This window comes from Callithrix jacchus, chromosome 3, assembly GCF_049354715.1.
Source record: "Callithrix jacchus isolate 240 chromosome 3, calJac240_pri, whole genome shotgun sequence".
NCBI lineage: Eukaryota > Metazoa > Chordata > Mammalia > Primates > Cebidae > Callithrix > Callithrix jacchus.
In genome coordinates this window covers 44,489,483-44,514,126 of record NC_133504.1, presented here as the reverse complement: position 1 = coordinate 44,514,126, position 24,644 = coordinate 44,489,483, and the positions used below count along the sequence as shown (strand labels likewise).

Here is a 24,644-nt window from a genome sequence, read left to right as displayed (position 1 = left end):
GGAGTGTTAGAGGACAGACAGGTGTTTTCCCAGCAGACAAGTGGGATGGTGGTATTTTAAGGAGACTGCATTTTAAGGAAGCTGCATGAGCAAAGATGTCCCAAACTGACCTCATCTTGCGCCAACCCCATCACTCCTTCCCCTCTGCTCCTCATCTCCTTGAACTGGACTCCTTCTCTCTCCTCAGCCCTCATCACCATCACCATCAGCTGATCAAGACAGAACACACAGGGAGGGGTCATCCTTTCTCCTTCTCCAGCTCATCTCCTCCACCAAGTCATGCTGATGCTGCCTCCTGCACATCTCTCAATTCCATCCCCTCTGTAGCCACAGAGCGTCTCTATCTCTGTGTATTCCTCTAATGGCTTCCCCTTGCTCTGAAGATCAAATCCCACTTCCTGACCCTGTGGGGTCCATTCCTTCCCTCCCCTCCAACCCCAGCCAGCCTCACTTTCCTTCCAGTCCTCAGATGCCGGCTTTTCCCTCTGCCTGAAAAGGTTCCTTCCTGCTTTCCACCACACTCTCCCTGAAGTACTCACCTTTCAGTTGGCCATCAGGTGATCAGGAACACTCCCCTGACTCTTGCACTAGGCTGCTACCCTCTCCGAGTACTCTGTTCTTACCACAATCAAAACTGATGATTATTTGTGTGCTTGTTGTATATAATCTGCAAACTCCATGAGAGCAGGGATTTTGTGGCTGTTGCCTGGATGCCCTGATAGAAGCCGAGCTTCGAAAGCTGTGGCTGGCAGAGAGTTGGCACTCAAAAAATACACGTGAATTATTATCTTTTCCTCACCAAACAGTTAGCTTCCGTAGGCATGGGCTGTGTCAATATCACGTCCCCACAGCCTAGCCTGGTATTTGGCTTGTACTAGGTATGCCATAAACATTTGTTGAATAAACAAATAAATGAATAACTTCAAAACTATGTCTCCAGCCAGGTACAGTGGCACATGCCTGTAGTCCCTCTAGGCTGAGGCAGGAGGATTGCTTGAGCCCAGAAGGACAAGTCCAGCCGGTGCGACACAGCGAGACCCTGATTCTAAAATAAATAAATAAATAAATAGATCTAGCTTTTCATCCGTGGCCTGATCTGTGGTGTGAATGGCAGGGAACAAACTCTGCCTTCACCTCTGAAGAGATGTACACTGCGCTTCTGATAGCATAGCCTAAAGGGCAGAAACGTGCCAGCAGCCAATCCCTCTAATACAACCATCATGTCTCAGGAATGAAAAGGACCTTGCGGATGATTTAATTCAGTCCCCATTTGATATGTGACTCCTTTCTGCTCCGCTCTCATCATGCCTTCATTCAGCCTATGCTGGAATAATGCAGGAAGCAATAACTCACTGCTTCCTGAGGAAAACAATCCCATCTTTCGTCGCCTCTGCTTGGTAGAAGTTTTTTGTGACCCTGAAGCAATAGCTGACACCTCCTAGCTTCCATTCTCCGGTCCTAACTCTAGTCCTTAGGGCAGTTATTTTTCAACTGAGTTACAGCTGGTTAACAAGTCAGTAAACCAACTGAATGGGTATTGACAGGCTTTTTTTTTTTTTTTTTTTTTCAGTGAAAAAGAACAGAATAGAAGGGAATAGAAAATATTAAACAGAACACAGTAAGGGTCAATAATATTTTCTGGAATGCTTATTTCAGTTACATATGGGTGTTTGCCCATGTTCTGCATTGAGTTATGACTTCTAATTCTCACTGTAGGTAATAGCCAAGCAGCTTTGAAAGCCATTGTCCTGAAGAATTAGTAGACTTGAACTTTTGACAGCCCTTTCAGCAGGAGAAGAGCAGTCCAGGTGGCCTCTAAAGCCTTCCTCTCCCAGCTCAACACCCCAGCTCAACACCCCAGTTCCTTCCCTTGATTGCATATGATGTGGTTGTCAGTTGCTTTCCCCTCCACACTCTCTGTGCAGCCCCATCAAAGAGTGGTTCTGGGAAATAACAGCTAACAGAATTCTCTAACGCCACATTTCTCTCTCACCGGCAGTTGGTGTACATTTTGCAGTCCTAGTGCTTTTCTGAAAATGGAGACAGAAGTGAGGAATTCTGCCTTCTCTCTTTAATCCATCAACATTACACTAACGGCCCTAAACAGCAGACATAGACCTTCTTCTGTTTTCTTTGTCCAAGTCTCAATGTAGCTGTGATATTCTCTCAAGGTGGACTAAAATCTAATTAGTTGGAGTTTTTGTTTGGTTTTGTTTTTTGGCTGCCACAGAACACTACTGTCTCAGATTAAGATTCCTGTCAACTCAGTCTCGTTCACATACATTCTCCAAAACCATGTCTATTCCAACCTGTACTTACATAGGAACCTGGGGGGGGGCGGGGGCGGAAGTTAAATTTTCCCAGTTAAATTGCTTCTGGCTTGGATTCAGTCTATGCCCCTGTTGCTACAATTTTGGGTCCTGATGATCTCATCTCCCATGTACGCCTCTCCTCCCGCCCACTTCAGCTTTTGAGCCTTTGGTATAATGGAAAGAGCAATGACTTTGGGTTCTAGGGCTCAGATCCCCAGTCTCTGCCTTCATCTCAGTGTGCCTTCGGGACAGTTAGTTAACCTTTCTATAACATAATATCTAGCCCACAGTTTTATAAAAATCCAATCGAATGATGATAACTATATACGTCTATATCACATCTCATCTGACATGTAGTGGGCATGTAATAAATAGTAACCATGAACAGCAACGACAAACAAATGTGTGAACCGAACAAGGGGAAACAAAGCTCTTTACACCACTAGAAACGCCCCCGTGGGCTGAGAGTTCCCATGGTCACAACCCTTAAGAACAGCCACTCAAGCAGTTCCCACGCTTTTTAATTACTTGGGAACCTGCTTATTTTTATTTTTCTTACTCTCAACAGCATCCTGAGGAGATTATCAAATGTGCTGAAATCCAAACACAAGGCCAGGCACAATGGCTCATGCCTGTAACCCTCGCACCTTGGGAGGCTCAGGCAGGAGGATCATTTGGGCCCAGGAGTTCAAGAACCAGCCTGGGCAACATAGGGAGACCCTGCCTCTCTACAAGTAGAAAAAAAAACTAGTCAGGCATGGTGGCCCATACCTATAAGCTCAGCTTCTTGGGAGGCTGAGTTGTGAGGATTGCTTGGGCCCAGGAGTTTGAGGCTACAGTGAGCTGTGATCATGCCACTGAACTCCAGCCTGGGCAACAAAGCAAGACTCTAAGGAAAGGAAAGGAGAGGAGAAGAGAGGGGAGGGGAGGGGAGAGAAAAGGAAGGGAGAGGAGAGGAGAAGGGAAGGAGAGGGGAGGGGAGGGGAGGGGAGGGGAGGGGAGGGGAGGGGAGGGGAGAGGAGAAGGGAGGGGGGAAGGGAGGGGAGGAGAAGGGAGGGGAGAGGAGAAGGAAATTAGAGGGGAGGGAAGGAGGGGAAGTGGGGGAGGGGGAAAGGAGAGGAGAGGAGGGGGAGGGGAGGGAAGGAGGGGAAGTGGGGGAGGGGGAGAGGAGGGGAGGGGAGGAGAAAAGGGGAGGGGAGGGGAAGGGAGAAAGGGAGGAGAGGAGGGGAGGGGAGGGGAGGGGAGGGGAGGGGAGGGGAGGGGAGGGGAGGGGAGGGGAGGGGAGGGGAGGGGTCCAAACACACAGTTTAGTAGACCTCTCTGGGGAAGAGTGGGGAGGGGAGGGGAGGGGAGGGGAAGAAAGGAGAGGAGAAGTCCGAACACACAGTTCAGTAGACCTCTCAGGGGAAGGGAGGGGAGGGGAGGGGAGGGGAGGGGAGGAGAGGAGAGGAGAGGTCCAAACACACAGTTCAGTAGACCTCTCAAGACTCTGGTCCCAAGAACACCAACGAAAAAAGAAAGAGGAAGAAGAGAAGCATTGAGATCAGCCTGGTACGACCTGTTCCTTGTCGGCCTGTGCCATGTGCTCATGATACCCACATTCTCTGCAAAGTCCTCATCAATTAACCCTTCCACAATCAATCCCTGTCCAAACTGGCAACATGCTTAACTATCTGTAATCTGTAAAATGAACTTGTTCTCCATGTCTAAAAACGGTGAGATGGGTTCATGGGCACTTTTTTCCAAGCTCATCTTCATTTCTCTGAGATTCTTTAAATTTCAAAAAGTATTGACTGAGAATCTGATTTGTAACTTGCCTCAGAACCCTGCAACATCATTAATTTATTTCAGAAATCTGAACTCATTAAGAGCAGCCACATGCTTCTTAAAAGCTCACTGGCGGGCCAGGCGCAGTGGCTCAAGCCTGTAATCCCAGCACTTGGGGAGGCCGAGGCGGGTGGATCACGAGGTCAAGAGATCGAGACCATCCTGGTCAACATGGTGAAACCCCGTCTCTATTAAAAATACAAAAAATTAGCTGGGCATGGTGGCGCGTGCCTGTAATCCCAGCTACCCAGGAGGCCGAGGCAGGAGAATTGCCTGAACCCAGGAGGCAGAGGTTCCGGTGAGCCGAGATCGCACCATTGCACTCCAGCCTGGGTAACAAGAGCGAAACTCCGTCTCAAAAAAAAAAAAAAAAGCTCACTGGCTTCCAAGTCACTGTCCTGAGCTCATTCTTTGCATTCTGTTCTACCATTCTCCCTATTGGAAAAAACAGACAAAAGGAAGTCTTGCAGGGTTCTGCCCTCTCCAGACTGCCCAGCTACAGTTTTGCCATCAACTCCAAGCTCTAGCTCTGCCGCTGTCTTCCCTGAACTTCTTGCCTGGAACCATCAAGTCCTTTCTGCCGCCTTTAGAAGTTTCGGCCTCAGCTCATTTTACACTTTCACCTTCCCGACACTCCTCTTGTCATTATTCTTGGTTTTGTGTTTTTTCTCTATAAACGTCTTTGTAAAACCTGAGCTCATTAAGTCCATCACAGCTACTTTGGCTTCTTTAAATACTTCCAAATTTCCTCCCTCCTCAGAGACTGTCGTGGTTGCAGATACAGAGTTCATTTTTGAGAGCTTTTCACCATCAGGAGAGGTTCTCACATATCACAGAAGTGCACTGCGGGCCTGCTTTCTCTCCGGCCCTATTGATATTTGCCTTCCTAATGGCTTAAGTATGTGTCCAACCATATCCAGACTTTCTCTTCTTGCCTACGGAGAACCCCAGGATGACACTTTCTTCTTTTGGACAGAATACCAGGTATGAAGGCGTGAGCTGCGTGTTGCCTCCTGCCCTTTTTGGAGACCAGTATACAATCCAATGGGCTTATCAGAGAGCTGCTGACTGCAGCTGAGTAAGCTGTAAATTAAGTCTGGGATCTTCCCGTTTTGCTTTTCTAAAAGAATGCTTTGTGAGTAATAATATCTGTGTTAGATCTTGCTGAGTGCTGATGGTTTTGCCAGGCAACTTTCTAAGAACTCAAAAGGTTTTATTTCATTTAATCCCTCCAACGATGCTTTTGGGTAGGACTTATTGCTTCCATTTTACGGATGAGAACACTGAAGCACAGAGAGGTGAAGAAAATGTTCCATGGTCATGGAGGAAGTAATGGCAGGGCCAGGACTGGACCTGACCCAGTAGTCCTTGCCAGTCACATCGTACAGAGGTATCCCCAATCTTGTTATTATCCCACTGGTATTTTTACACCTAGCAGGATCCTGTATTTATCTCCATTAAATATTATCCACTGGTCTTTTTATACCTGTGCTGGATCATATATTTATCTCTGTTATATATTTCCCTGCCAGTTTCACCTAGGACCTAGGGCCTATAAATGTCTTCTTGAATTTTGATTGTCTATAAATTCATTGACTACTTCCACTTTTATGCCAGAAATCCTGGCTTTCTAAATCTCCCTCTATTATCCTTCTCATTACTATGCTGACCTTCAATAATTTGTTTGTATGTCTGTGAGTTCCCTGATACAAGGGGCTATTACTTACTCATTTTTGGTGCCTGTTGAATAAATGAATGAACAAATGAATCCCATGTATTCATTCACATTCTCAATTAATAAGAAATGTTGAGTAGGCTGACTCTCAGGAGGAAACAATAGCACCTGGGTTTTTCAAGAGTGATGCTTTCTTTTTCCTGCTGGGGTTGACCTTTTCAAGTAGGCTGCCTGGTGGAGTGTCATAAAACTCCCTCTTCTCACAGATTACCCCACATGCCTGCAATTCCACAATTAAAGATTAATTCCTTTGACCTATGTCTTGCCAGCCATTTCTATCTTAGTTCCCACTTCCCCAAAGAACAAGGATTTCCTAGGCCTAAGAGGAAGAAGCTTAAAGTTCATGAAAACAGAGCAGAGGAACCCAGGGGCCCTCGGAGAGGAGCCCAGAGCCCACACGGTGTACTGACGGTGACTGCGAGCCGCACGATAAAGCCCTTCAATAAGAAAAGAAAAAAACAGAAGTGTCCTGTTAGATGACCCTCAAAACTTTCCAAGGAGATGTAGGCTCATCATGTTAAAGCAGAGAAGAAACTTAAACCAAACCATCTTCTTTGAAAACGGAAGTCTTTATCAAAGCTATTTTCCTTAAGAAAATAGCCTCAAAGGCCTTGGTGAAACACCTGAGGAATTAGAGCAGATGAGGTCAGTTTAATATGTGTCGTGTGCGTCTGTAAAGATGTGAACCAAATTGAACCGCACTTATCAGCAAAGTACTGAGTCGGCAGAAGAGCCCAGCTGCACCCCGAAGTGGCCACTTCTGAGCGCCTGTCAACGGCTTTATCTTGGCCCAGTGCCCACCCCTCTTCTCAGCACATTTTTGACTTCCCAGCTATCCACACCCCGTGTTGGTTTAGAAATAAAAGGTTGCTCTTATCTTAAGTGAGCTATTTAGCCCTTATTTAAGCATTTCTTTAAAAAAAAAAAAAGTTTCATCAGCATGCTGAGGAGCAGCAACCTGGTCTTTCTTTTGCTGCTGACTCTCCAGGGGTCTCGGGTCAGCAATTTCAGCTCCCTCTGCCTCAGTTTCTGCATCTGGGCTTAGGGATTAGGGGCAGGGGAGGAGGAAGTGATGGCTACATTAGCAAAGTGCTTTCTAACATTTCATTACTCCATTAGCATCTTCCTTCCTTCCCTCCTCACTGGGGTATTTTGAGAACTAATGAGATAATGGTCTGCAAGTGGTTGGAAGTCCCTCAGAGGGAGTTGGTACCGAGGACTCCGGTCTCACTTCCTCCTAAACTAATTCCAGTTATTAACAACGAGCACACATGTTCAAATCCGAAGTGTGACCTCACATGGAGACTCGGCTGCCAAAGCCACACACATCGCCTCACAGCCATCGATCACAAGAGACATCCACGTTATCTACCAGTTTTATTCTAATCTTCAAAGCAAATACATAAAGCAAATATACAGCAATTCTGCATGATCCCAAGAACTGCGTATTTTAAAGTGACAAATAATAATTAAATAAATAATGAAAAAGCACTCAATTCAGATCTGGAAACAAGAGGGTGCAAAATGTACTTGCAGTATGCGAGCTTTTAAAGATCCCAAATTCACATGGAAAAAAATCTATTTGTGTGCAGAATAAGATATTCACAAGGAGTCCTCTACTTCCTGTGATGTGTGCCTCTGATACGGATACCAGAGCAAAGGGAGTTTACTTGGAACTGCTTAACATGAAAGGAAAAAGACCTGGTTCTCTAACAATCTCATAGAGATCAACTTAATTAACTGATCAATTTGGAGAGGGGCAGGTTAGGAAATCCATTCAAGTATTGCTGATGAAAGTGACAGGTTAGTTTGGTGCAAATAGGCGGGGAGAGGGGAGAAAGAGAAAGGCAGAGAGAAATGAATCTCATGCAAGCAATTCCTTCCAGGTCTCTGGTTGGTAGATTTGGAGGACAGCCCCCTCTCCAGTTTCACAGCTTTGCAAAATTTAACTGTTTCTCTGAACACATTCCGCTGAAAAACTTCATTCCAGAATCCTGCAAATGATTTTGTCTTCTGTTCATTTGTGTTAGGAATTTAGAGACTGACATCGAGCAGTGCTGGCTGTGGGAATTAGGGAAATAATGTTAGAGCTATTGAGATTTCCGCTTTTCACTCAACAAATATAAGGGGAAGACTTTAAATATTAGATGGAGGAAATAAAATATGGATAAAGAAGTATTCAGACTAGATCTTTATGGAATAGTAATTGCAAACCCTTTCCAAGTCTTTTTCCTAATTGCACCTTGAATATTGAGGCTGCCTCTTTTTGTTTCTATGGCTAAATTTACCTCTGTAGGATTATGTCAGGCAAAGAACTATGAACACAAACAGCTCCCATTAAGGCTCTCAGCTGGGGTCCCAACAGCTGGGCAGTGTTGCAAGTAAACTATTACAAGTAATGGAGAATTGAAGCTTATCAATGATTTATGACACAGAATATAAGCAATATCTCAAGGTTATCACCATAAGCATACCTCTCATTCACACAAATTCCAATAGGATTTTGCTCCTTTTCCTGTCTTCTGGACCACAGATCCACAGAGTTGAATTAATCTACTCTTTAGTGCATGGTACACTCACGGATTCATAAAAAGCCCCTTGACAATGCTGTTGTTTTCCCTCCAACTCACTCATCCCCTCTCTCATTCCCCCTCCTCCAGATCCCCTTACTCTTAGCTTTATGTAGATATATGGACATCCTTGAATTATATATAATATTACTTTGTGTGTGCATGTTTAATGTCTAATTTACAAAAGGCAATGGGCTATAAATCTCATTCTGTTACTTTTTTCATCCCACTCTGTTTTCTGGAATCTCTCCTTGCTGTTGTATTGAAATCTAATCATGATTGCAGACTGCCTTACATCCAGCACAGTTGCGTCCTCCTTTGCCCTAGGGATGGACACCTCCGTTGACTCTACCACACACACACACATAAACGGTGCTGCAGGGACCACCTACGGAGATGTCCCCTCACAGATCTGCGCAGGTCTCTCTCTGGGGGCTGCATTAGGGGTGGGAATGCTGAAGCATAGGATATTACACTCCCACCAGCAGTGTCGGGGGGCTCTCTTCCCCCACATCCCTTTCAGCACTTGATATTAATAAGGTTTCCAATTTCTGTCAATCTAATTATTTTAAAGTGGATCGTGTTATAATTTAAATTTGCATTTCTCTGATTACCAGTGAAGTGAGTATCTCTTCACATGCTTAATAGCAATTTGGGTTTCTCCTTCTACAAACTGCCTATATTCTTTTCCCATATAGCTTTTATGTGAGTTTCCGAGCTTTTTCTTGCCAACCTGCAGGAGTTCCTTGGGGCATTAATTCCTTATTGATTTTAGACACCGCGAACATCTTTCTCCATGCCATCAGACAGGTAGGTTAACTGTTTTGAACTGAAATCTTTAATTTTGAGATAGACCCATCAATTTTCCCCTTATGGTTTATGTTGTTTGGGTCTTGGTTAAGAAATATGCAGCAAACTCCAAAGCCACAGAGACAGATGCTTATAGACTCTTCTGTAAGATTTGTGTTTTTTCCCTTCATACTTGGGTCCTTAGTCCATTTGAAATTTATTTTTGTCTATATTGAGAGGTAGGCATCCAGCTTTGTTTTTTTTTCCACAGTGAGTCATTTATCCCAACACTATTCACTAAGTGATCCAGCTTCCTCCCACGATTGGGGAAATGGTTCTATTATATACCAGTTTCCCATGGATACATGATTGGGTGTCCAGATGCATATTCTATTTTTTGGTCAGTTTGTCCATTTCTGCACCATTACCCCACAGTTTTATTGTGGTAGTATTGAAATATGTCTTAGCTAATGTGTTTTCTTAAGTGGGAGAGAAGGGTGGGGTTATATAAGTGGACTGGGAATGGTACAGAATCCCACAGCCTCTCTTGTCCTTGTTGTAGCCCATTATTCCCATATGAGGTCACTCATGGGAGGGGATCCTACATGGAAATTTCATCTGTAATCTATGTCATATGGGGCGGGGAGAGCTGAAACATCTAAGAGATCCCCTGTTTGCTCTGCACATATCCTGGAATTTGTTTTCAAAATAAAAAAGAGTGTCAATTTTTTTTTTACTCTTTCTTGAAAGTTAATACCTTAAGAACTTAGAACACCATTCTTCTGTGGAAATCACAGAGCTTTAGGAAAAAGGGGGTAACGTGTATGCAGCAATTGAGGGGCAAAGTGATTAACAATTAGCCTCGCTCCAACAGCTACTAACTAGTTTTACTAATCTGTAGTGGAGCTGAAACTAGAACCCAGATCTCCTGAGGTTCCTCTTCAACTTTACAAATATGTGTCTAATGCTCCCTGTGTGCCAGGCATCATTACATGGAGTAGAAAAATAAATAAATAGACGTGGTCTCTGTCTATGTATTATTCAATCAGTGACTTGCCTGGACCCTGGCTTTGTACCCTGAATCATGGAAGAATGGACCTATTATGAAGTTATGAAGATATTTAGTCTATCCTATCAGCGAGAGGCCAATTCAAATACATTTTTCATAGACCAGCTGACAATCAGCTAAAAATTTGAAAGACACTCTGCGGTGGTGGATTAACTGGTCAAATATGACTGAGTGTATCACTCAGATGAGACAAAATGGTACGCCAGAAATGTCCTCCCAGAACTGGAATTAAACTGAAGCTACTTGAGGGTTTCTGGACACTCAACAGTTGAGCTGTTTCCAGCTAAGGGAAAAGACAGAATATTCAGTCTCAGGAAAGAAAGAAAGGGAGAAGGAGGGAGGAAGGGAGAGAGGAAGAAAAAGAGGAAGGGAGAAAGGAGTGAGAGAGGAAAGAAGGGAGAGAAGGAAAAGGAAATGAAAAAGCTGATGCTCAGTTGAGAATACCTAGGAAAAAGGCAGGATGTAATGGGGGACAGACATCCAGAGAGTCTTCTCCTTTCCTCCTCTCTGACTTTACCAGAATTTCGTTTTGGGCCTGAATTGCTTGTGAGTAAATATCAGCAATTAACCAGCATAAATAAGGTGTGGCTGACACATGGAATATGTTCCATAATTATCAGCATGTTTGAAAGTAGACAAATATCTCTCAGAAATAATGAAAATGGAACCAAGGAGTACATCAAGCTTTCATTTGCAAGTGTGAAATAAACTGAACAGTGTTTACATTGTCTATTTATTTCTATTTATTTTTGCTTTTCCTACACCCAAATTCCTGAAGGAATTTTCTCATTAAAAAAAGATCCAGGTGTTGTTTATCATAGCAAAAATAAAATAAAAGTAAATATGAGAAAATGAAAACTGCCCTAAAGTTTGGTTAAAGAAATTTCAACATATTCATATTTTGGAATTCTACTCAGTCTTCATAATTATTCAAAATCATGTGCTGGGTTAAGAGTAACAAAGAAAGATATTTAGAGTTTATGAAATTTAAAAAGCAAGTTAGGTGATAATATAATTTATTATTGAAGAATTCAGAGCCTAGAGGCAGACAACTTGGGTTCAACTCCCACTTCTTCCACTTCAGTAGCTGCCAGGCTTTGGGCAATATTTGTAATCTCTCCCTGTGTCAGTTTCCTCACCTGGAAAATGGCAATAGAAATTAAATTTACTTCATAGGGTTCTTGAGACAATTTAATGAATCAATTAATACCCGGCAAAGCAATCTGAACGGTGCCGATAGACATTGGTTATGGTGATTATTATTAGAACAGTATCATCTCATGCCTTCCTATTTATATAGAGAAATGTCTGTAAAGATATACTATAAAATGCTAACATTGTTTATCTCTGGAAGGTGGGAATATGGATTTTTTTCTTCTTTCTGCTTATCTGCATTTGCTCATTTTCCCAGACATGAAAATATATTGATTTTCTAATCAGTAGCAACAAGTTATTTTTAATTTGTGAAAAAAAATCTATGAGATAGGTAGAGGTGGGGAAGAATGGCACATCCACGCCATCAAGAGCTCCCTGCTAACAAATAGCACAAGATGGTGCTGGGTTACTTAACATCCCCAAATAAGTAGGGGGTGAGGGGCTGAAGAAGGGAGTAAAGGAACATTGGAGAGAGTGACATTCTCCTCCTCGTTTTTTATCTCACACTCAAGGTTAAGGTTCAATACAGCAGCAAAGTGAATAAAGAAATGAAGTGCTGTGAGAGGTCACGGGGACAATCATCGAGTGGCTCTGGAGTTTTGAAAGGCATTGGATAATTTCACCACCATTAATAACATCTGCAGTCCTGCCAAGCAGGCTAATGGCAAGGGTAATTAGAGCCTGTGCTCTAAGACAGATGACTGCCTGTCAGAACAGGAGAGCAGGTCCACCCCAGGGGCCACTGCCCAGGGGTAGTCAAGGCCAGGAGGGGGCAGGGCCTTGTCAGGAAGGACCCTACCCGAATTGCAGGAAAAAGATGACCCAGACTGGCCTCTGTGGGCAGATTCTTAGCTCACAAAGGAAATAGGGGGTTTCGGGAAGTTCAGGGATTAGGTCTAAATATAAAGCTTGTCCATACTAATACCCTGTCATGAAATATTTTCATACTTCACATAGCCAGGATTTAGGCTTACAGAGAGACATTCAGTTCAAAGAAGTTGTGAAATCAAGTTGTGTTACTAACCAGTGATCACCCAGCCATCATTATGCACTCATAGAGTGATTTTCTAGTCACTCAGACTAAGAAGGGGCCAGTTGAAGACTTAATCTTTCTTCATGGACAAGGAAAGCAATAGGTTTAACATGAACATTTTGGTCTTTCCTTGTCTCTAAACCAAATTAAGTTGTTCAGTTTTTTAAATAAAGATGACTAATGTATTTTTTTTCTAAATGTTTTGTTATGAAACACAAAGATTTGTTTTTGAAGCAAAGATTTCTATCTGGATGCATTTCAAAATGAATCCTTCTAGCCACAAGATGGTTCCCTACCAAGGATGCCAAAGAGAAACATTTGCAATGCCACTTAGGTATTTGTCCCAAAAATTTTACTTAGGCAAAAGGATATCAAATGATTATTGCAGTAGACTTCTATATAAGTTTACTTGTTTGGAGATATTAGACCTCCCAATGCAATGCTGCATAATTCTAAAAGACACCTAACCAACTTCCATTTATACATTTCAGATTGAACAAGAGTGTTTGTGTTAGTCTGTTCTTATACTGCTAATAAAGACATAGCTGAGACTGAGTAATTTATAAAGAAAAAGAAGTTTACTGGACTTGCAGTTTCACATGGATGAGGAGGCCTCACAATCATGGCAGGAGGTGGAGGAAGAGCAAAGGCACATCTTACATGGTGGCAGACAAGAGAGCATGAGAAGGAGAACTGCCCTTTATAAAACCATCAGATCAGGCTGGACGCGGTGGCTCACACCTGTAATCCCAGCACTTTGGGAGGCCGAGACGGGTGGATCACAAGGTCAAGAGATTGAGACCATCCAGGTCAACATGGTGAAACCCCATCTCTACTAAAAATACAAAAAAAAATTAGCTGGGCATGGTGGCGCATGCCTGTAATCCCAGCTACTCGGGAGGCTGAGGCAGGAGAATTGCCTGAGCCCAGGAGGCGGAGGTTGCGGTGAGCCAAGATTGCGCCATTGCACTCCAGCCTGGGTAACAAGAGCGAAACTCCGTCTCAAAAAAAAAAAAAAAAAAAAACCATCAGATCTCATGAGACTCATTCATTATCATGAGAACAGCACAGGAAAAGCCACCCCCATAATTCAGTTTCCTCCCACCATGTCCTTCCCACAACACGTTGGGATTATGGCAGATAAAATTCAAGATGAGATTTGGGGGGAAACACAGCCAAACCATACAGTGTTTATCATATATTTCTCCTGGAATCCCTCTAAGATACTAGACAAGGAATTAAAGATGTTTAAGATCACACACATTAAAAAGAAAAGGAAAGAAAAGAAAAGGAGTTGAGAGGAGACTACAGATACCAATTAAACTTTACAAGCTGGATAAAACCTGGAACTTCCTTTTCTAGCAGTATGACATGCTAGACAATGTGGCAAGCTCTATTGCCCAAATATACTGAGATCCTTGTTAAAGTACATTCAGCAAATATAAAGAGATGAGGTGGGAAATATGATAGAGAGGTTAATAAAACTGGAAGACAAAGTGAGAAGTGTGTGATAGAGCCTTGCAAAGAGATAATGAAGAAAATGGAGGAGGTGTAAATGTTCCTGAACAAATGAAAAGTATCCATCTACTGATCCAGGAAATAATCCATCTTGGATGAAATTCACTAATATTAGTAGTGTGCTACTTTTTTAAGTTGACAGTGTATTCATTTTATTATTAGGCTTTTAGCATATAGATACAGCAGGTATGCTCTTTTGAATGTCTTACAAATTACATACTATAACAAATTAAAGTATTTGCATAAGTGCTGAGTTAGGCTTCAGCTTTATGAACTTTGCTAAGCTCCCATAAAAAGATCCAACAACAAGTTATTCTGTGAGAGTGTGGTCTTAGACGTTACTAATTTTGCCCCTCCCTGGTTTTCTGTTTTCTCCTCTCAGAACCCCTATTACTTGTAGGTTAGACTTCTTGATTGATATTATATTTTCTTATCTTTTCTCTGTAATTTTCTATCTTTTTAATTATGTTTCCTAAAAGTATTCTTCAATATTTATCTCCAATCCCTTCTATTAAGTTTTTACATGTCTGCTATGATGTCTGAATGTCTTTAAATGTCTGAATTTCATCTAAGATGGGTTGTTTCCTGGATCAGTAGATTTTTCCAGGCAAAGTAGTGATCTACTTTTCACTAGTCCAATAACATTTACATTTTCTTCATTTTCTGTATTATCTGTTTATAAGACCCTGGAAAGTCTTAGAGGTTGGAAGTACCACATACACCAGAAGACTGAGATGAGGGGTGGGGCTGGAAACTAGAAGACTAGTTAAAAGTCTGTCTAAGAAGTAATTGAGCCTGGATCCTTTCCCTCTGTATACTAAGAAAGATGGCTTTTCCTCCTCTATTCCAAAAGACTGTAAGTTTTGTCTCAGGAGAAACTAAGTTGAAAGAGGTCTAACCTTGATACCAAACACTGAAATTACACTGGATTTGGTGACATCTTTGCTCCGATTCCCACACATATTTATTAGTATTATTACCACTTCAACCCTAATTCCCAGAAAGCAGATTAGAAATCTGGTCTCTGGAGAAAAAGACTGACAACTGACCCCTTTCCCCAAATCTAAGGACCCTTATTTCTAGGGGTTCCCCAATGCAACCAGCAAGTCCCCACTATTCATCCTGCTGTGAAGAAAGTCTACCTCTTCATAAGCCTTATCCCTCTCCTACCCAGTTTCCAGTCATCTCTTCTGGGCCCAGTGTGAAATGTAAAGAGATGGCCATGTGTTAACAGGCATTTGATGAACGCTCCCAATATGAAAGCCATTTGCCGAAGCAAACAATGGAGTTAGAGGAAGAAAGTAGGAGGGAATAGGAACAAGGCAAGAACTGAGGAAACTGTGATGGTAGCAAACTATAATTAATACTGAAAGATAAGGGATAGCATTGCATCTATGAAGCAAGAATTAAATGTTATAAAATGAAACATCCAGAGAAAGAGAAATAGTTTTTTAAAATTAGAAACATCATTGCAGACATTTAAAAATTCAATAGAAGAAACTGGATGATAAAAGTTGAAGAACTCTTTCAGGAAGTAGAATATAAAAGACAGAAAACTGCAGAGAAAAGGAAAGAAAATATAACTTATCTATCAAGAGGTCCAACATACAAGTAATAGGGGTTCCAAAAGGAAAAAACAGAAAACCAAGGAGGGCCAAAATTATGAAACACAAATTCCCTACATTTAAGGGTACATGTTTTCAGTTGGAAAAGGACCCTTGAGTATCAAGTAAAATGAATAATAAAAAGATCCACAAGTCACATTGAGTGAAATGTCAATATAACAGGGATAAAGAGAAGACCTTAAAACAGATGGTATAGGGAGCAGGGGAAGAGGTCATATATAAAAAATTAGAAATGAGAATGTTATTAAACTTTCAACAGCCACAGTAAAACCATACAGTGGAGTTTTTATAATTAATATTGAAAGATAAGGGATATTTTTCTATCCCTTAGGTTTATATATTAAACCTGTTTATATATTAAACCTCACAGTGGAGTGATGCTTTCAAAAAAAACTAAACAAAAAAATTATTTCTCACCTATAGTTATACACCCAGCCAAATCCTCAATCAAATATGAAAATAGAATGAAGGCTTCTTCAAACAAGCAAGTTTATTTTGCATGCATTCTTCCTCAAAAAATGTTATGTCCCAGTAAAACAGTAAGTCAATAAAGTAAACCAAGATGAGAACTAAGAAAAAAAGTAGAGTCTAAGGTTGCAGAGATGTAAAGAGAATTTCCAGGATGATGAGAAATCAAGCAGTAGAAATAGAGGCATGTTATTTAACAATTTAAGAATTACTATAAGAAGGAAAAAAAAAAAAAACAGCAAAAGCACTTGAAAGTGGTTGCCTCAGGAGTCAGAAAAGGGTAGGGTCTACTATTTGATTTTTCAAATCTATATGCATATATTACTTTAAAACATTTAAGTTAAGAAGAATGTATCTCAAGACTAATCTAGAACACTGTGGAGCCTAGTTCTTTTTTCTAAAGCGTCAGCTACAGTTTATTTTTATGCATTTCAGTTTTTAATTTAAGCAACGAAGCACAGAGAAAAATTGGAAACAGTAAAGAAATGAGAAAAAGAGAAACCACATTATCCATAATCCTCCAGCTATATGTGACCATTCGAATCATTTTCCTTTCAATATTTTCATATAGTTGTAGTCATGGCTTCCATATAATTATATCCTGCTTTTTTTCTCCCACATTATACCATGATCAATTTCCAGCTTGCTACATAGCATTGTAATCATCTTTCTTAATGGCTTGACAAGTCTTTTTGATCTGACTGTCACACTCAACAAAATAGGTTACCTCTGTATTAGTCAGGGTTCTCCAGAGAAACAGAACTAATAGGAGGAATGCCTATATAAACACACACACACACACACACACACACACACACACACACACACACACACATTTATTATGAGGAATTGGCTCATGTGATTATTGAGGCTGAGCAGATCAAGGCCCGTGATCTGCTGTCTGCAAACTGGAGACCAACAGTATAATTCCAGTCCAGGTCCAAAGGCCTGAGAACCAGAAGCTGAGGTTGTAAATCCCAGTCCAAGGGCAGGAGAAGACAGATGTCCCAGCTCAGGTACATGCCAGGAAGCAAAGGGGCCAATTTCTCCCACTTCTGCCTTTTGTTCTGTTCAGGCCCTCAAGGAATTGGCTGATGCTCACCCACACCGAGCAAGATCTGCTTTACTAAATCCACCGATTCAAATGCTGATTTCATCCCGAAATGCCCTCAGCAATATGCCTAGAAACAGCGTTCATCTGGACATTCTGTGGCCCAGTCAAGTCGATTCATAAAATTCACCATCCCAGCCCCTTCTCCCCCTCACGGTCCTTTTTTCCTGCTTTTCAGACACTCCTAGCACGTGCTCCTCCACGGGCCTCAGCCCCAGGATGCTCTTCCTCGCTGTCACCATTCAAGAAGCAGCTTAAATACAACTCCTAAAAGACCTTTCATGACCCTTGGCCTCCGGTAGGTCCCTTTCTCTCACACCTGTTTTCATCATGGCAGTTTTCACTTCCTGACATCTTCTTTCTTATTTCTTAATTTGTTTATCTGGGGCCCGTCTCCCTCAATCAATTGTAAACTCCATGGATGCGTAAATTATCTTTCCATTTTCACACTCTACGACCAGCACAGAGAACAGAGCTTGGCCTAGAAAGCACTCAGTAAATATTTGAGGAGGCGGGGAATGAATAAGTGACTGAATAATGAATGGATGAGATGCTACCTGCCCAGGGCACAGAGAGAAACCTGAGGCTGAACAGGAATAACGGAGAATTTGTTAAGCAGGGAATCAAGAGATCTGCTTCCAGCCTTGGCTCTGCCACTCAGCAGGTGCAAAACTTGGAGTAAGACACACTGAACTCTGTGCCTGGGTTTCTCACCGGTGAAATGAGCAGGCTACAGTAGGTGGCCTCCATCATCTGTTTTGACAATAACTACTGAGGTCTGCCTCTTTGCAAGTCCTCATTTTGCTGAAGATTTGTGTTGTGACTTTTGGAGAATAACTTTAGTTTGGTTTCCCAGGGAGGTGAATAAGTAGAAATTTTAGTCAAACAAATATCTCTCTCTCTCTTTTTTTTTTTTTTTTTTGCCTTGCCTGACAACCAGCAATTAGTCTTAAGATTTCTTCACTCTATCTTTTGTAAGAGAGAGTAACTGACTCATCTATTAGGTAAAAGAAGCAGCCTGAAGCTGGAGGGTGCCCTCACAAGAAACTTCCTTGATAGACGATGATCCTTTAGGGAAATAGTAGAGAATGGTGGCTGACAGCACACAGTCTGATGTCAGACAAACTTCGTCGTATGTGATCTCCATGCAGGAACCTGGACAGGTTACTCAGGCAGAGAGTTGTAGAGCAGTGCCAAATACTAGGGCCAGACTGTAGGTGGTTGAGTCCTAGCTCTGCCGCTTGCTGGCTGTGAAACCTCTCATGTTTCAGGTTCCCATCTGAACATGGAGATAAGAAAGAAGCCACTTTGTAAAGTTACTGTGAAGAGCAATGAACTCCAAATGCATAAAACCCCTTAGTCAGCGGGCGCTGAGAGCAGAGTCACCACTCTTTGGGTTTGCTGTTATTGTTGTGCTGTCATTACTTAATTTATCTAGGTCTGTTTCTTCATTCATTCATCAGTGAATATTTACCAAGTGCTTTTGAAGAGGCATATATCACATCATTAACTTAAGATGAGACTTCTGGGTCTCAATTATAAAATCATTAGCCTATAAGTCTGGGATGAAGTGTGCTAACACCCCTTGCAGACATGCTCCCCTGGCAGTACATCTCGGAGAGAACTGCCTTCCGACTGTGCCAGTCATCCCGGGGAGCACGGCTCATCCCCGACGTGCAGCATTCCCCTCCCCTCTGTCGTCCCACCAGAGGTTGGACCTCACTGTGCCCAGAGTCAACTCTTCTGACTCCCAGTCTGGGCCAGAACAAGAATGGCAGGTAAATGACAGAGCGAAGGGGAAGAGAAACTCAGAGGTATAAATGGAGGTACTCTGAAAAAGAAAGAGAGACGTGACAAGGCACTAGAAAATGTTTCCTTCTAACATGTACCGCAATAGGCAGATGAGGTTTGGGTCTAATGTTCATCTCCGCCCTCACTTTCTCTGTCGTTTCCCTCACTTTCATTTGTGAGAACACTTCTGGAGCAGAGATTTGGGTCCATGACAGTGAATGAAATTGGAAAATGTATAGAAGTAAATAATGGCAGCTTTAAAGAAAGGACTATCAGAGTTGCTAACAGCATTTTGATGCACTTGCCTATAGAAGAATTAAATTTAAAGTTCACAAATAAATGAAGGTAGATCTTGAGATTATAGCTGTTGAATAATCCTTGGATCAATAACTGATGCCTATCTGCAGAGAATTTCTATTTCTCCTGGTCCATATTCAAAATTAATGTTTATGATTATGGTCTGCCCAACTGCCTTAATAGGACTTCAGAAGGAATTTATAACCTTCTCCTGCCAGCCCGGTCTTCTTCCATGGTCTCTAAATTCATCCAAATAAGGCGTATAACCTAGGAGTTTTATTCTTCACACTCCTACTCTCTCAACATATCCAAACATCAGCAAATCTTTCTAATCTTAGCACACAAATATCTCTCAAATTTGTGAATATTGCTAGTTATGTTTAGGATGTTCAAAAACATAAATTAAAAATGAAATCTAGAAAAATGAATAAGATATAATTAAGTAAACAGGTGACTCTATAACAACAAAAGGTGGTTAGAAAAAAGAACTAGATAAAAACATCAGAAAGAAAAAGTATCATAAAATATACAAAATCAGTAGATGCAATAAAACCTAGCTCGAATACAGTCATGATGACAATTAGTAAGTTGAAAGATAGTACTGAAGAATTCATGCAGAATACAACCCAGAAACAAAGAAATGCTGAGTAGAGAGAAGACTTCAGAGGCATGGTGTGGTAGCTTGCCTGCAAAGATGGCCACCATTAATTCCATCTCTCTCCATACGCACAGGCTACTCCCCTCCTCTGGAATCTGGGCTGGCCATATGATATTTTTGACCAAGAGAATGTGTTAGGGGTGATATTTGGGGCTTCTGTGGCTAGGTCTTAAAAATTTATGCAGATTCTGCCCAGCATGCTTAAAAAACTCCCTCTCAGAAGCCAGTAATCACACTACGAGAAGGCTGAGCTACATGGGGAGCAGACTAAGACCCATGGAAAGCCAACATGCAGGTGTGCCAATGGATGAAACCAGCTGAGCTCCCACCCATGGCATCATCAACTGTCAGGTATTTTGGGCCCGTGAGCCATCTTGGGCCACGGAGCCACCTTGGATGTCCAACCCAGTCAAGCTTCCAGATGACTTTGCTCCACCTGGCATCTGGTCTCAACTGCATGATAAGCCCCAAGGGAGAACAACTCAGCCAAGTCCAATCACACCGTGGGACCATGAGAAATAACAATACATTATTGTTTTAAGTCACATTTTGGTGTGGTTTGTGGTACAACACTAGATAATTAGAACCTATCAAGAATAGAATGAGAAGTTCTAATTAACAATTAACAGGAAGTCCAGAAGAAAATTTTTTAAATGGCAGAAAAATCATGTTCAAGAATATTCAAGAATTTTCCAGAATGGAGAAAGACATGAGTTCTCAGCACGAAGACACCTACCTCATAAGTCAAGCAGAATAATTAAAATAAATCCATATCTAGTCACATTGTTATGAAGTTACAAAGCTTAAAAGCTAACAGACAAAAAAGGCAGGTCACCTACAGAGTAAGGACAACTGAAATGGCAGCAGACTTCTCATCAGCATCAAGAGATGCATGATGGCAGGAGAGCAATATTTTCAGCCCTAAAAGAAGCAAACTGTCAATCTACAGTTCTGTACTCATCTACTTCCTCATTTGAGTGAAAGCATAGTAAAGACATTTTAAGAGATGCAAAAACTCAGAGAACTGCCTTGATGTTCCCCCAATAAAAGATTTAATTCTGCAAGAAGAAATAGGAGTTTAAAAAAAAAACTGCATCTGTGCAACAGAAGGCAAACCTAAAGCACAAAGTAACCTATTGCAGAATGATGCCAATAGTGTAATACTGTTTAAGTAATATTTAAACCCCTACCAAGAGACTATGCATTGTTTATTAAAATCTCCGCATATAGTAAAGTGAGAAACATGGACAGAAATGATACCGACCAGCTTCAGGACAATGGCAGCCACAGGAGAGAGGACAAAGAGAATGGAATGGAGAGGAACACACGAAAGGCTCCAACTATATCTGTAACAGCTATAACTTTTACTATGTGAACTCTTGTTATCTCTACTCAGGATCTGAACAGATTCCAGTGAAACAATGTCCACTGTGGACTTCTAAAACCTGGCTGGGACCCTAGCTTCTAAAAGGGGTTTTGAGTTGTAACAGCAACAAGTCAGCTGCTTTCCATGGTGATCCCTAGGCCACCCTATCTGATGGCTGACCTTCAGGAGGAGAAGGTGAATTGTTCCCCTTATCTCGCCTTGCTTTACAGGACAGGGTTATCAGAAGGGGAATCAAGTTTTTTTTTTCCTCCCTTCTGGTATTTCCTACTGTACATGCTGCCAGAGGCGACGACAATGGTAAAAACTAATAAACTGTATGTAGACGCCTTTCTTTCTGGTACGACAAACACAGGTTATGAGTTTCTCTCCCTCTTTTAATCCTTGCTTAAAGTCTTTCTTCTTCCTTGCCTCTGGAATTCGGCACTTGCCTTGCTAAGGCCTCTGATTCAGCACCTGCCTTCCTAAAGGCCTCTGCCTTTTATTCTGGCCTGAAGCACAAACTTCAGTGGCAACCTCCTTGTTTAGGGCATGCTTTCTCATCCTCTTTCTGTTTCTCCTTCCCTGTGTCTGTCCCTCCCTCCCCTTCCCTTCTTCACACCCCACCTCCCTCCCCCAAACCCAGTTTATTTGTCTGAAATTGCCAATACAGCATTTCCCCACTGACAGTGGCAACCTGAATTATGGATTCTGAGTTTGCGGTTCACTGCCCAAACGACTCAGGGCATTTATTTCATGGGCCTCTTCCAGGTGGAACAGGTAGGGAGAGATGCTAAATAACTGACTTGCCAGAGTTTGTTCATAATACAAGTTCCCTTTGCATAGACTCACAGGACTTACATAATTGAGTGGATGTAAGTCTTCGCCGATTGGTGGTGTTGGTCCCTGGTTTGGGGATGTCAGAGAGGGCTGACAGGTGGCATAAAAGGGAGGCAGGTTTGCCAGGTATCTGCACCCCTCTTTTGGCCTCCCTCTTCCAGGGATCTTTGCTACTGCCTCCAAGGCTCCACCAGCCAGGGGACCAGGCCGTGAGCATCTCACGCTCCTGGGAGGAGAAAGGTAGGAAGCAGAAATGTTCTTGCCTTATGCTGCATATCTAAAAGCAAATCACCTTAGCTCCAAACTTAAAAAAAAAATACTCCTATATATGAACAGCACCCATCAATTGCTGGCAAATCATCACCTTCTCCCTTCAGAAATGCATATCCAGCCTTAATTCATGATCTTTGACTTAAGAAGTAAGAACCCGCAGAAGGACTTTCAGATGCAGATTCCAGTTACTTTTGCCACAAATTACTGTAGGATGGTAGGTTACCTTCAATACAAATAATTCCTCAGTTTAGCCTGAAACCACCAGAGAATATGTGAACAAATACAATATCTGTCTCCAACAGCTCAGCTCTCTTTGGCTGTGCCATCTCACCTGTAACTGTGTTGTTGCTAAGCCCTGACTGGAAGGAGAGAGCTGGATGGAACCATCCCTGCCTGGCTGTGTGGGATTGAGGAAGCCACTTTCCCTCTGTGCTGGGCTGTTTCTCAGCTGTAAAACAAAAATTAAACTGAATTATTTCTAAGATCTCTTCCACGTTTAAAATTCTATGAGCCTAAGATGAAATTTGGCTACCAGTATCCAAGTCCGTTAATGACTGTTAACCCCTAGACATCCCCACAGGAATATGAGCTACTGGTGACTTCAGTGTTTTTATTCAATGTATATATAATTGAAATATAATATATACACAGAAAAACACATAAATGTATGCTTGATGGGTTTTCCCAAACTGAACATACCCCATGTAACCAGCATCCTAATCCAGAGACAGAACATTCCTGCCACCCATAGAAATCCCTCATACACTGCCTTTCCAGGCTCAGGTTCCGTATTAATGCTTCATCAATAAATTTTGACCCTACAACTAATCTGCCTTCAATTCTGTTACTTAGGCAAATTCACAAAGAGTCCACACCTGCATTGTAATAAACAATAAAGGACAAAATAAGCAGTTCTAGGGAAGTAGAAATGGTCCTTTATTAGCCAGAGAAAGAGGCTGTCAAACACAGGAGATACACAGGAGCATGAATAAAACAAGAAATGGCTTAAAACATGACAATTGTGGCAGTGGTCAACAGCATTGATTCTTTGAGTGCTCCTGCCTAGATGTGGAAATCAGTTCATTACTGAAAGGAAAATAACAGCAATTACACCCATTTCCAGTAACACACACACACAATGGCATGGTTCATTTCGTTCACTGAATCACTGAACATAACTTTTACTTTTAGAGAAAAACAAATGTTTAGGGTTTCATGAGTCATACAAACTTATGCAAAGCACGTTATAAACACAATATAACGTCTACGAAGACTGATTTGTATTTCCCATATCGGCATATTGAGGGGTCAATGACAGATTTGCTTTATATTCACCGGCCATGAAATCAAATTGTGGAGCCTGATTCTGCCCTCTGGGATGGCCCAGAATTGGAAGGAGACTGGAGCTGAACTTTCCTTAGGCTGCTGGGATTCTTCCCTAGGTCAGGAGGAAGGGTGGGGGTTTTAGATCTGGAAGGGTCTATGGAGGACCTGCAGTGTAAATCCTCTATTTTATAGATAAGCAGTTTGGGCCCAGAACAGGGAAGGGAATTGACCAGTCACCAGACAGATGGTGGCAGGCCAGGCCACTCCTGTGCTCTTTCTGCCATCCCTCGTGCCATTCCTGATCCCGTGCTCTGCTTTGGCAGCCCCTGGGTGTGGAGTTACTGCTATTCCCTTTTGCAGCACCCAAAGCAGGGGAGACGGGAGGAGCTGACACTGGCACCCACAGCCCTTCTCTTCTTGGCCTTGTGTGCTCAACCAAGACTGTATTTTGCGCTTTTTCCTTTTTGAATTAGATTTAGGAAGTTGAGGTAACCTCATCCCCGAATTCCTGCCACTTCCTTATCTTCTCTCCATGCCAGTTCCCTCTTTTGTTTGGGGGAGGTCCTTGTATTTCTCCTCCTCCATTTTAGCCCCTGTGTGTACCCCTTCTTCCCCACAGGTGCCCACTCTAATGAGTGATGCACATATGTCCTTGGTTGTCTGTGTCCTTGTAAAGTTTAGCTTGATGGGTGTAGAGGTTTCTACATTACTTCCGTGATGTGTGCTACAGACTTTCTTCTGGTTCTTTCTTGTTTTGCTCACCACCATGTTTTTGAATTCTATCTACATGGGGTATGCGCATTGAGTTGATTGCGTCTAACTACACGATATATTCAATGACGTCATGGGCCACATTTTACATCTAAGCTCTCCCAATAAAGGGT

At 42.2% G+C, this 24,644-nt stretch overlaps 1 long non-coding RNA gene across 1 annotated transcript; it reads right to left on the bottom strand.

Moving 5' to 3' along the window:
• Positions 1 to 7,238: 7,238 nt before the first annotated feature.
• Positions 7,239 to 22,807, bottom strand: LOC144581862 (uncharacterized). Its single transcript, XR_013533279.1, has 3 exons — positions 22,766 to 22,807; positions 22,183 to 22,387; positions 7,239 to 7,935 (listed from the first exon to the last, which is right to left on the bottom strand). It is a non-coding gene; the product is annotated as an uncharacterized LOC144581862 (long non-coding RNA).
• Positions 22,808 to 24,644: the final 1,837 nt, after the last annotated feature.